This window comes from Schistocerca gregaria, chromosome 7 (genome assembly GCF_023897955.1).
Source record: "Schistocerca gregaria isolate iqSchGreg1 chromosome 7, iqSchGreg1.2, whole genome shotgun sequence".
In the NCBI taxonomy this organism is placed as follows: domain Eukaryota; kingdom Metazoa; phylum Arthropoda; class Insecta; order Orthoptera; family Acrididae; genus Schistocerca; species Schistocerca gregaria.
This window is the reverse complement of record NC_064926.1, coordinates 304,389,865-304,403,891: the sequence shown is the minus strand read 5'-3', so window position 1 is coordinate 304,403,891 and position 14,027 is coordinate 304,389,865. Positions and strand designations below refer to the sequence as shown.

Sequence of the window (14,027 nt, the reverse complement as noted above, 5' to 3'; positions counted from 1 at the left end):
CAAGCCAGACTCCCTTCTCTCAAGTGATGCATTTACCCATCAACCTTGAAAGTTTGTAACATCATCGCGGTGTTGACCTGTGTAAGTTCGTGGGTCCAAACTTTGTATATGAGAGTGCAGTTCAATACAGCACAAACTTAGGACTAGTTTAGTGGCCGCTGCTTCGTTCGCGTAGACTCTATAGTCTTCACAGATTTTTTTGTTTTTTTTGTTTTCCTTAAATCTAATTTGTATGTTCTTACACCAACTGGTCATTTGTAAATCTACACGCTATAACAGTGTTAGTGATCCATTAAATGGCTGCCAGTCTTTGCGTAATCAAAATGCCTGAACAGGTTTAATTTAAATTCATATACAGACTCAAAAACAGAAAGAGACAAATAGGATAAGTGGTTCTGTAGTTATTGTCGTCAGTCGTACATCCGGTACTGAATTCTTTCAAACCGATATTACTGTACATGGAACCGCCTTTAAACGTGGCATACACAGGGTGTTTCAGAAGTGATGGTCAATGTTCAGCGATGTGATAGGAATGATCATTCGAAACGAAGAAGTCAAGTAGACATGGGCTATAAAAAGGATACCTTAAGAACTATGAGCAATTCTTGTTCTTCGATACTATGAAGAAATCTCTTCTTCTGCAATTCTGCAAGGTTTCTGCTTTCTGTATTTTTGGGAGTAGTCGTATGGATCAAAAGAAGAAAAAAATGTCCAGTAAATATGTGCTGTAAAATGCATACCTTGAAAGTTATGAGCACTTGTTCTCGAAAAGAGTTGTGTTTCAAAGTAGCGAAGATGAACAAGTTCTCATAGCTCTTATGGTTGCATTTTAGAGTACATGTTGACTGGATATTTGTTTCTTGTTTTGGTCCATACTACCCGTCCAGAAATATCGAAAGCAAAGAGCTTGCAGTAGAAGAAATTTTTTCACAGTATCCAAGATCGAGAATTACTGATAGCTCTTAAGGCACCATTTCTGTCGTATCCCTGAATATTGACCATCACTTCTGAAACACCTTGTATTTTGTCATTCGTAATTATCAATCTACGTATTAATTACGACGAAAATAATTTGTATTAGAGATCTATTTCTTTTTCTATGCAATTCTGACAAAGCTGATTTGTTGAAGTGTCCTTTCAATAGCTTTCTTTAAATTAATTCACGAGGTGTAACATCAAATTTTTTCACACTAATGAAGGTTTTAGGCCAATGGCCTTGCCGCAGTGATAACACCGGTTCCCGTCAGATCACCGAAGTTAAGCGCTGTCGGGCTGGGCTAGGACCAGGATGGGTGACCATTCGGTCTGCTGAGCGCTGTTGGCAAGCGGGGTGCACTCAGTCCTTGTGGGGCAAACTGAGAAGCTACTTGACTGAGCAATAGCGGCTCCTATCTCGGAAACTGACAAACGGCAGGGAGAGCGGTGTGCTGACCACATGGCCCCTCCATATCCACATCAAGTGACACCTGTGAGCTAAGGATAGCACACGGTGGCCGGTCGGTACCGTTGGGCCTTCATGGCCTGTTCGGGAGGAGTTCAGTTTTTTAGTTTAGTTTTAATGAAGGTCTTGGAAACATCGTCTGTTTCAAATGTACTTCTGGCCAAAAAGCGATTCTGCTTTCATAATGAAATATTCTCATGAAACTTTTCACCCCTATTTAACCTCGTTAGGGTCTGAATTTCCAAAATCACTGAAATACCTATTTTTTATGTATGTGGTGTCTGATATTTCGGACTTGAGTGCGAACTCCGGTTCAGCACAAATTTTCGACTTTTCCCATTGATTTAAATCAATGCCCACTGGCAGCTAATGTCATTAATTTCTTTGTGTCTTCACGTATTTTTTATTTCTAACGGAAAAATAAAATACAAATTTTCATAATATGTACTATCAAAAACAGTTTTGATCTCAAATTATTTATTCTGGTGAGCAGTTTCAACCACAACTGTGGTCATCCTCAGACCAATGAGCAAGAACCTCCTGGTGGTAAATCACCGGAATAAATAATTTGTGATCAAGACTGTTTTTGATAGCAAATATTAGTAATGACACTGATCACTGGTTGCTCCCATAATATATTCAAAAGTAACAAAATTTTATGATTTAGCTTTACAAATGCTTTCATAATGAAACATTTTCATAAAACATTTCATCCACTATGTCAACTACTAGGGACTGAGTTTCTAAAAACACTGAAACATGTTTTTTTCTTTTTCATTTGTAAATGGGTAGTCAAGTACCATTTTTCATACATATGGTTTTAAAAATGTGTTAGTAGTTCTTTAGTAACGATTTATTTTTAAAAAATTCAGGCAGTATTTCACCCTCTACTTCATCCCCATAGGGATTTAATTTCCAAATACTGAAATACATGTTTTATTACTGACTGAGAACCAAATACCAATTTTCGAGGCTCTAGCTGCAAAGTTTGCCTTAATAGCGACATGTTTTCGAAAAAAAAGTGCAGATAGCGAGAATCTAATTTCCCCGGGCTCGGTGCAGCATAAAAGCACGGTTGATGCGTGCTCGCAGTTCCAGTAGGTCTGTTGGTAGGAGAGATGTAGACATTAAATCGCATGGGATTAGGTCGGGAGAGCGTGGATGCCATGACATGAATAGCTGATCGTCAACCTTATCACGACCGATCCATCGTCTGCGCAATTTCCTGTGCAGGAATTCACGATCATCATGATAAAAGTGCGGTGGAGCATCTTTATGTTGGTATATGAAATCCGCACAGTCTGTGTCCAGCTGCATTATGAGCAAATTTTCATCGTGTCCAGATTCACATGTCCTGTAACGGTCTTTTCGCAGAAGAAAAAAGGACACTAAATTTTAAACCGTGAGACTGCACAGAACACATTACCTTTTGGTGAATCTCGAATATGCCGCACGATAGTGTGGTGTTTCTCTGTTCCCCACATTCGAACATTATGCCTGTTCACTATGCCATTCACAAAAAAATGTTACTTCATCACTGAAGATGAGTATGTGTCAACAGTTGCGACCGGTAAGGCTTCACCTTCAGTTGTTTCGTTAAGACCTTCCAAATGGTCGGTTTCTGTGTGTTCAGCGCTCTGCTTGCTTTGTTAGTCGACTTCCGTGGGCCGTGTGCGATACTCGCCCGGACGTGATCAACCTTTCTTTCCCACACTGCAGGGTGAATCGTTGATTTTCCCTTGCGGAGGTATCCTGAAGCTATAAACTGCCGACTGGAGCTGGCAGTCGGTGGATCTTTGTTAAACTTCGTCCTGGAAGTGTCGTTGCACTGTTATGGCAGACTGAAATGAATATACTTCAAATACAGCTTACACTTTACAGCGCCTGTCGCCATCTTGCGTAACTTCTCACTGCTGCTCTCTCGTGGCAGAAATTTGAAATGCGGCTGCTGCAATACAATTTTTTTTTTCTCCTGTATGAGCGTTAGAGATTTGTGAAAACATGTCCGTTAATGTAGCTACAGTAAATTTATGAAATCAATTCAATCATTTCTGATATGATAACCTTGTAAATTTGCATGTAATCCGAATTTATGACAAGAATATCGAGCCTACAAGCTGTCAGTATTCCAGTCCAGCTGTCGGATACTGGATGATTTCCTGAAAGTATTTACACAGCCACAGGGCTTTTAATAATTGACTTTGCTGATGTGAGAAGCAGATGATTAATCTTGGATAGCCAATAAACGTTTCCAATTAATCTAGGGAGCATTATATCGCGTAATTTGCCCCGTGCACCATTACCAGGAATGCGTGGATTTTTGCCGCGGCCGCGACTGGATCTTAGTGCAACGGTAAGATAGCTACAAAGAATGGATGTAAGAAGCGCTTCACGTGCACTGAACAATCGGCGAGGTTAGGTACGTGTGGAAGACAGCAGGAAGGAACAGGATAAAAAGACATAATTATGATAATAAATAACCCCTATGAGTATGAAGGGTGAGGCCAAAAAAATATAGGAGAAAAGAGAAACTACTGTGCATACTACAAATAAAATGGGCGTCAGTATTGTACAGTTATGGGTACTAACAGGTTCAAAGCATGAAAGTCAGACTGGACGTTCGGATCTACCCTGGTTGATCCCCTTATCCTTACTCGTTTGCTGCAAAACGATTATTTTGACACAAGACGGTGATGCAAGCATCGATAATAAGAGTTGCAGTACTGTTTTTCATTCGCAGTATAACCTAGGAAACTGGATCCCCTGGTTCAACATCTCGCACATAACTTTAGTCCCCGGAAATACTGCTCAATTCGGACAGCTTGCTCCAATGCGTTGATTCCTATCGTTCGGTCATTGATTTCATGGCGTCTCGAAGATCGCAACGGCCTTGGCTGCAGGTATGCGGAGTCATCCCACCTCAATCTATTTAAACGAGTACAGACACGTGGGCAGTTCTATTAAAATTCCTAGACCTCATCGCGCAGTTATTACACTGGCAGATTCAATTTTCTTACGGCAGACTGCTCCGAAGAGTAGGCGTCGTTGTGAGGAACCTATAAAAAAAGTGGTTTCTTTATGTCGCTGGCAGTTATGCGCTGAAAATGCAGAATTGCAGTGACTATTAATACTTTGGTATCGATGATGATGCAGTATACGATGAAGAGGGTTAGGACTGACAGCCAGTCTATAGTTAACACGCACAGATATTCAGTGTATGAAATATAAAGGCTTAGAATTACGGAGTGACTGAACGTCCATGTGTAAACCAGACATTCAGACGTTCAACTCACACACAGGGCAGCTTCAAAACGATTCTGAAGAGAGTATCTGCGACAGGTTGAAGATGTGTTCTGGATCTGTAACATGTCGATCAGTTTTTCTTTAGGAGGACTAAAAGCTTTAGAGAGTCAGTTTTGCCGTTGCGCTTCATACTGGAGGTAACACTTAAGAAAAATAAAGTTATTTTTTTAGGATTTGCCGCCATAGTACAAGCGCTCTAAAACGGAAAACGGTCCTAGATGTTCAGAATTCTTAGAGGAATATGTACAGGCTACAGGAAAAGTCAAGTAACGCAGTATGTGAAACGACCAAGAGAGTAAAATAAGACTGGAAGACAAAGACAAAAGTGCTCAGAATAGAAAGCATCAAGGACATGTATTCAGTTTTTTGCCTCTACTGTTAAACCTGTAGATCGGAAAAGCAAGGGTGGAGATAAAAGAACGGTTTAAGAGTAGTATTAAAATTCGGTGTGAAAGGGTATCAATGATAACATTCACTGATGACATTTCTATTCTCAGAGAAAGTAAGGAAAAATTACAGGACATATTTAATGGAATGAACAGTGCAGTGAGCATGGAACGTGGTCTGAGAGTAAACCAAAGAAATGCGAAAGTAATGAGGAGCAGCACAAACAGGATCAGCATAACATCAAGAAACACAGGACGGGCAATGCAAGGAGGGCGTATTATGAGAGAATTTCTGGTCAAAATAAATCTACTAGTGTTAAATATATGCCTTAATTAGAAAAAGAAATGTCTGAGAATGTAATAGATGGTTATAATTACAGTGCAGCTGCTCACAGAGGCTCAGTGTGGGCTGTAATTACGGTACGGCAGCTGAACTTGGCAGATATGCTAATGCATTAATGTGGAACCAATTTACGCTGGAAAAAAGTTAGTTCCAGTTTTGGCTACCAAGTGCAAATCTGGCGCTGTACAGCATCTCGTCGACGATTCCGGCGATCATATTGAACAAATTGTGTAAGTCGTAGATAATAACAAAATCAACATTATGTCATTCTCACTCGTTTGACCTATTCTGGCCACATTCTGTTCCTAATCCGTCACATCTAGAAACATTTCTATACGTCTTTCTTGCATTCACAGCACCAGATTTGCACGTGGTGAACAAAATTGGAATTAATATTTTTTTCAGCATATCGAAGTTCCGCGTTAACGCATTAGAATATCTACCAGACCGCGCAGTCATACGTTTATTATAGTCCACACTGGGCCCCTGTGAGTAGCTGCACTTTAATTATACCACCTGGAATATCTGAGGCATAGAGTTGTATGCAAGTGGGTCACTGACAATGGGAAAATAGGAAAAGAACAGTAATGAGACGATGCTATAGAAGGATTTGGAAAATTAGGTGGTCTGGTAAGATAAGAAATGAGAGGGATTTACGTGAGCAGTGAAAACACTGATATGAAAAGGGGGTCAGATGACAGGTCATGTGAAAAGCATAACGGAGTAACTTCCATGATACTAGAGAGGGCTGTAGTGAGTACAAAATGCAGGCAAAGGCACAGATTAGCACTTTATGAAGAGGCTGGATGCATGTTCCACTCTCAGATAATATTAAGAGGTTGAGACATGAAGGGGACTCGTGGTAGGCCACGCCAGACGGGTCATAATAGTGACCAAAAAGGTACTCATTCCTTATCTGTCACTAGGAGTGAGCTACTAGTAACACAGTCTGAACCCACCTAAAATATGGACTTAAAGCTTTAACTTGTCGCAGACTAAACTTGGTTTCTTCAGAAAAAGTTGGAGGTACGGCAGAAGTAGTTGGAGGAACAAGTTGAGTGTACCCATGTCCGGTAACCTCATCCAGTTAAGTTATAGAGAATCTAAAATATGGGGATCAGAGAATGGTACGTCTGGCAGCAATTATCACAACATTCAACACAGGATATTGCTGTATCAACCGAGATCTACGATTAACAATACAGGAAAGCGCCTCAACTTATTACTGGAATGTCTAGTGATGGGGATAGTAATAAGTGTTGCTCGGGTAAGTACTGGTCCCTTAAAAGCAGATACATACTGTAGTGTAAAAAAGATTTCTAAAGCTACGTGCAGTCCACATTACTGCATATCTGCCCTTAATTCGCTCATATCCAATTAATTAAATATTTTTTACTTGTGGGTTTCTTCGGACGTTGCGTAGATATTCTTCGCGATAAATAATTACCAGTCCAGGTGCCCAATTCTGGATATTTATGAGTGCAACATTACAGCAGGATTTACACTCAAAATCAACTGAAATAGCCGTACCTACCCAACAACTTGTAGCAAATGGCTCTGAGCACTATGGGACTCAACTTCTGAGGTCATCAGTCCCCTAGACCTTAGAACTACTTAAACCTAACTAACCTAAGGACATCACACACATCCATGCCCGAGGCAGGATTCGAACCTGCGACCGTAGCGGTAGTGCGGTTCCAGATTGAAGCGCCTAGAACCTCTCGGCCACTCTGGCCGAACTTGTAGCACGCCCTCTCCTCATGATAGCGGGGGCATTGCCTTGTGACATATTTTCTCCGGGGCACTTGAAGCGTTGGAGAAGCATCATTATCTCTGACCGCCCAGTTAGCGTCCATAGCTCAAGCAAATTGTTCGGAAGTAGAACCAATGTGTACACACAGTGTATGATGACTCCTCAGATGTACGACGACTGAACTGAGGTCTGGTAACTGAGGTGGCATGGAAACATCAACACTTATTCCTCAAAGTATATTGATAGTGTGACGGAATGCTACAGTATATTGTCTTGCTGGAACTGGTGGCCGACGGCAGATACGCAAGGGTATCCCATTTATCTCGAACACCCTAAATAACGGTTCGTCCAGATGCAGATTACAAAATGTTTCAAGCAAATGTGCTTTAGCCTTCGTTGTAGCTTTGATTTTTTCATAGGTATGAACAGTGGTATGACTTTTTTAAACGGCACCCTGTATTTTTTATTCTGTAATTCATTTCCTCTCCTAAAGAAGTATTAAAAAATTTATCACAGTGTGCCATTCACTGAAACAAAAAGTTAATAATTGCATAACGCAACACTGACTTTTAGTCTGGGATCACAAACTCATCCATTAGCTGGAGGTATCAGAAAACAAATGAAAACCAAGTAAAAACATAACACATAATTGACTTTGACTCTCCTGCACCATTGCCCTGGAGTAGATCATTTAAAGGTGTTCAGAGTGGTGACCCTGGTCACCGATACAATGGTGCACTCCTTGAATGAAATAATTATTTACCGCTTCCTGTGTTGCCTGCTGAAGAGAATTAGAAGCAAACACGATACATGTCCTCTGCAGTTGTTAGAATATCGCGATAGACGTAGTCTTTAATGCATCCCCAAAGAAAAAAGTCCAAAGGATATAAATCAGGAGACCTAGAAGCCAAGTAACTGTTCCTCCTCGACCAATCCATCTGGCAGGATATCTTCGGCACAGAACACGACGGGCACGCAAGGCATTATGTGCTGGGTATCCATCGTGTTGATACCACATAAGCATTCTGGTTCTTAGCGGCAGTTCATCTAGAAGAGGAGGAAGAATTCGTCTGAGGAAGTTAGCATACGCTGTGCCGTTTAGACTACCATTGCTGAAATAAGGGCCAATAATTGTTATACCAAGCATCCCACAACAGACGTTAACTCTCCATTGACGCTGATATTCTACCCGTCTAAGCCATCGTGGGTTATCACTGGACCAATAATGCATGTTCCTTGTATTTACATGTCCTTTATTTGAGAAGGAACATTCATCGGTAAATAGAACATTGGAGAACAAGTTCGAGTTGGCGAGGATTTGCTGCTGTGCCCACTGACAGAACTGTACATGATTCTGGAAATCATTCCCATGGAATTATTGATGTAGGTGTACATGGTAAGCTTGGAATCGGTGACGTGTAAGAATACGATGAACACTGATTTTAGGAATGCCAATCTCGTGTTCAAGCTGTCATGTGCTTACTTGTGGATTCATAGCAACGGAAGCGAGGACAGTAACTTCGGGAGCTTCATCTGTGCGAGTGCTACGACGTTTGCGTTGTCGTGGGTTGTAACTTCCCGTTTCCTGAAGCGTCGTATCAAGTCGATAAAACATTCGTCGGGAAGGTGGGTTCTTGTCAGGATATCGCTCTCTTTATAGCTCCGCTACCTGCGTAGCATTTCGGCTACCTTCAACAATAATAATAATAACAACAACAATAAAAGAAATGTTATATCGATGCATTTTGTAGGTAGGACAACCTTTAGTGTAGAGTAGGCATATGCCTACTGTTCTGCTAACTTACATTCCCCATAGATGAGTCGCATTTCTTCCTTCTCTTTGTTGGTGTACATTCTACTCAAACAACTCTTCAACTGACGACGTTTGACGGAATGACGGGTGTGCATTCTACTAATGTTTATGTTTGTCCTCTGTCAACATCACCACGTGGATGTGTTCCATTATCATGACTACCTGGAGTAAGCGTTGGGAGCGTCAACGTCAGGATTGTTTTATGTAATTAATAACGTTGTGTTTCAGTGAATCGTACACTGTGATATATTTTTGAATAGGTCTTTATGAGAGGAAATGAATTACCGAATAAAAAATAGTCATACCGCTATTCATATCCTTGTAAGAAACAAAGCAACAACGAAGGCAATCGTGCTGATTGATGTCCCCCTACCGGCTAAAGTACATCTGCTTGAAACATTTAGTAATTTGCAAATGGTTCAAATGGCTCTGAGCACTATGAGACTTAACATCTGTGGTCATCAGTCCCCTAGAACTTAGAACTACGTAAACCTAACCAACCTAAGGACATCACACACTTCCATGTCCGAGGCAGGATTCGAACCTGCGACCGTAGCGGTCACTCGGTTCCAGACTGAAGCGCCTAGAACCGCACGGCCACACCGGCCGGCAAGTAATTTGCATCTGGACAAACAGTTATGTAGGGTGTTCAAGATAAATGGGACACCCTGTGTATTATCGGACAGATTGATGATGGCAGACTATAAATAATGGTGAAAGGCTCCTACCACACATGAGAGATAATCTAGTTTTCAGTAACATAGTAAAGTTATGTTTCTTAGTGTCGAAAAATAAAGGAGGTCAATTAGATTCGATTAGAAACTGGGTCAAAGCTTGCACTCTTTATTTTTGCGTTCTCGCTGTAACCAGGCGCCTACCAAAAATGTTTGAGTGTTGCTCCAAAAATTACAACATCGGGAATATTTGCGGTAGAGTATTGCACTGTGCATTCTGAGTGATGTGAGATACCTGCGCAACCTTTTAGACAAACACTGGGCTTCTGGATTTTGAACATAGCGTGACTGTGCAGACTCTCTTTCCCGCAAGTCAGTAGCTGGACTTTTTCACCTTCTTGTTCATGGGATGCCGCGCAGTCGATGACTTAGTAAATGCAGATACATCGTCGGTTTGCTCAGATAACATCAATGCAGCTTGTGCCGTAAAGGAGTTTAAAGTCTGATTTTCAATGTTTAGCACTTACAGAAATCTTCTCTGTTATAGTTTATTGCTCTTAATTTATTTTCCCAAAGCAAATGATTGCACGAATTACAAATGGAGCATTTCTCTCAAGACTCTCTTGGACTTCGGCTGAATGAATTATTAAATCTCAAGTCATCTCAACTCCGTATCTCAAGTCATCTCAACTGCGATTAATGCTACACATTGTGAAGTTACTGTGATTATGTTGCTTTACGTTGTGTGAAATTGTGCCACCTGTTTTATTGCAAATTTACTTTGTGTGGATCCATGTGGTGTTTGCCTCGAGTCCAAAGATGCTGCATTCCAAATTCGTACTACTTGTGTACTCTTATAATGGTTTCAGTACGAACTCAAAATATTCTGGACACAAGGAGAGCTCGACAGCGAATTTTGCTTGTTGTATAGTTTGTAGGCGAGGTTTTCTCTCAGTCTTTATTTAGCCAGCGTGTTTGTCTGGGACTTTTGGCAAACGAATCTGTACATAGAACAGATGCTCTTTCTAATCAAACTTGCCTTTGTGTAAGGTATTCGAGCTTTGAGTGAAATTTTAGTGAGTTTTCTTTTGTCAATATGTAATTGCATGAGACTGCCGTGCCCTCTACATGTTCTGATGTCGTAAGGATTTGTCGTTAACATGTGCTCATGCTGTCCTCATTTGTTATCAGAATTTACTTTGTAAAATCGCTCCGTTCTGAATTTATTGTTGAATATATTGGTATGACATAAAATCGTTGTGGGCTACTTCAGGTTTCCATGATAAAACGTTTGTCTCTTTTGAAGCATTATAAATGACTTCATGCCTTACTCTTTTGTATTAGCCTCGTTTCATTATTCCAATAAAATTATACCATTCACATATCTACTAATGAAATGCGTCTCCAAAATGCACGCAATCGTTGTTGGCTATTTCATGGTATACAAGGATCTTTGAGTCTACTTGCAGGTAGGCGACAGTAATGTCTTTGAGCTCTTTGCACAGCCACTGAGAATGCTCTGCTAGTGTGAAGGGGTGATGACTGAGGTGGAAGAAAGCAGTCCTTGATGTCCTCAAATGCATTTTTCCTGTGATGAAATCTAGCAATGTATTGAGCGTGGAGTGGATTGTTACAGTTAAGTTTTTACGTCATTTATAATTGGTTGTTTTATTCACGAAGTTTCTCGTGAGTTCTATAAACACATTATTTAGTAACGACTGTAATTTACATGGAGTGGGCACAGTTAGTTTCTGTGAATGGGTTTATGAGAGTTGGCGACGTGATCACGTGAATCAGTTATGTATTTACACTACCATTTCTACATCAGATCTAATTAGCCTCTTTCAGGTGGAAGTGAGCAAAAGCTCTCGCTTGCAGTTGATATTTTCTGATGATAGCCTGTAGATTTTATGCCAGGATACTTTGAGATGTTCTTCTGACTGGTGTGCTTATGTGAGAACGTGAATTGGGAGTTGGTTTCTCCTTTGTGCAAAAATTCTCGTGTTTACTTAGTATTCATGATAGAAAGCTTCTGGGTGATCTAGTTTTCCTAATGTTTGTCTCATAATTTCTGTACGAATTTTAAAACCATGCACTGAAATCTAACAAGCAGACTCGTCTAAAGTAAAATTTGTTATTTCGCTTGCTAGTTGGTTCAAAAAATGGTTCAAATGGCTCTGAGCACTATGGGACTCAACTGCTGCGACCGTAGCAGTCCCACGGTTCTGGACTACGCGCCTAGAACCGCGAGACCACCGCGGCTAGCATTGCTAGTTGGTACCCACATGTGCAATTTGATGAGTATATTGGCCAATGTGTTATTAATTTCTGCTTCATGAGTGGTTTTTCTGGAAACGTAGCAGCATCCTCATTCCTCACTATTACCAGAGACCATGGGCCTCAGTATTCTAGTAGCTGTAGAGATCATGCGATCGTCTCTCACAGCAGCAAAGCTATCTTTCTTGCTTTCATTGTAATTTTGGGATTTGTGAAAGTACTTTCAGTAAGTTACGACCACGTGCATTACAAACCTTCGTAAGTTAGTCAGAAGGAAAATTCATTTGAGGACTGTGGAGGCATCCAAAAATTTATCAATGCTTCAAGGTTTTTGGGCTTGTAGATAAACCAGTGGAAATGTCATTACGGTAAGATTGGTGTATATTTTTTAGTTACTCATTTATGTAGTTTTCACCTGATACAGATAGCACAAATATCTGTTTTGCTCAGATTGTCCTTACAATTAATGATCTGCAACGTATTTACACTAAAGCTACAGTCCTGTATTACATATATCTGGGGCGTAAAATGAAAACTCATTATTTTATTCAAGCCACACTCGTATTACAATAAGGCCAGCTCAGTTTTTTAATAAAGGTAGCACCACAACAGTTAACTTTCAGATTGCCTACACCTCCCTGTATAAACCAGCTAACAATACATTTAACTTTTAAACTGGCGACACTGCCAGGACTTCATTATATTTACTGTTCTTCTCGTAATTTATAAAATGTATTGACGCCAGAATTAATCAGTTAATGATTATTACACTTTTTCTCCTATTCTTCCTAGTAAAAAGTGCTTCATAAATTATAGTATACATATCTGAGTCATTTGCTTCATGTTGCAATCATTACTGAGATGTGTTTGAAAAGTTCATTACAGTAAGGAGACTAAATTAATGTGGAATGATGGAATTATTTAATGTGAGTGCAGAATATGTGTGTGTGTGTGTGTGTGTGTGTGTGTGTGTGTGTGTGTGTGTGTGTGTGTCTGTGGGCCAGGAATCGAGTTTTGGGGAAAAACTTATATTTCTTCAGCCTGTAAACTGACTCGTTCCATATCATTTCGATACAAGAATAGTTCAGATGATGTATGGAACATGCAACTAGCTACCTAAAGTGACTGCATGTTTTAGACAAGTTAAGAATTGTCAACTCACAGCAAGGGGCTGAGTGCGACACCGAAGAAACAAGGTAAGCCTGAAGGAAAATACTTTTCGAGAAAGAGAGGGACAGGAAAAATGATACTGACTATGCTGTTGGATGCTTTTGAGCCTTCATTTATAAATGTGCGTTTATATTATTTTCAGCTTTAAACTCGATTTTCTCAAAATGACATTTTCCACACTTAATGATCCACATCTTTTCTATCTGTCTTCTGACTGGTTTGATTTGATGCGCCACGAATTCCTCTCCTGCCCAAAATTCTTCTTCTCAGCGTAGCACTGGAACCCTACGTCGTCAATTATTTGCTGGATGTGTTCCAATCATTGTCTTCCGCTACAGATTTCACCCTCTACAGCTTTCACTAGTAGCGTGGAGGTTATTCCCTGACGTCATAATACGCGTCATATCATCGTACCCCTCCCATATAATCCTTTCTTCTCCGATTCTGTGGAGAACGTCCTTGTTCCTTAACTTATCAGGCCACCTGACTTTCGACTTTGTACTGTAGCGCCCCATCTCAGACGCTTCAGTTCTCTTCTGTTCCTGTATCAGACACTAAATAACGAAACATGCGAGGTCATCCACATGAGTACTAAAGGAATTCCGGTAAATTTCGATTACACAAGTCACAAAAGTCTAAAGGCTGTCATTTCAACTAAATAATTTTGGACTACAATTACGAACAATTTGAAAAGGAACAGTCATATAGATAATGTTGTTGGGAAGACGAACCAAAGACTGGATTTCATTGATAGAACACTTAAAAAGAGACTGCCTACGATACGCTTGTCCGTCGTCTTGCCATGCGGTATGGGACAGAACTGATGGCGGACATCGAAAAAGTTCAAAGATGGGCAGCATGTTTTAC

The 14,027-nt window shown here is 40.4% G+C and overlaps 1 pseudogene; it reads left to right on the top strand.

Annotated features, from left to right (window-relative positions):
* The first annotated feature begins 1,206 nt into the window (after nt 1-1,206).
* On the top strand, nt 1,207-1,324 carry LOC126282546 (5S ribosomal RNA; annotated as a pseudogene).
* Nucleotides 1,325-14,027: the final 12,703 nt, after the last annotated feature.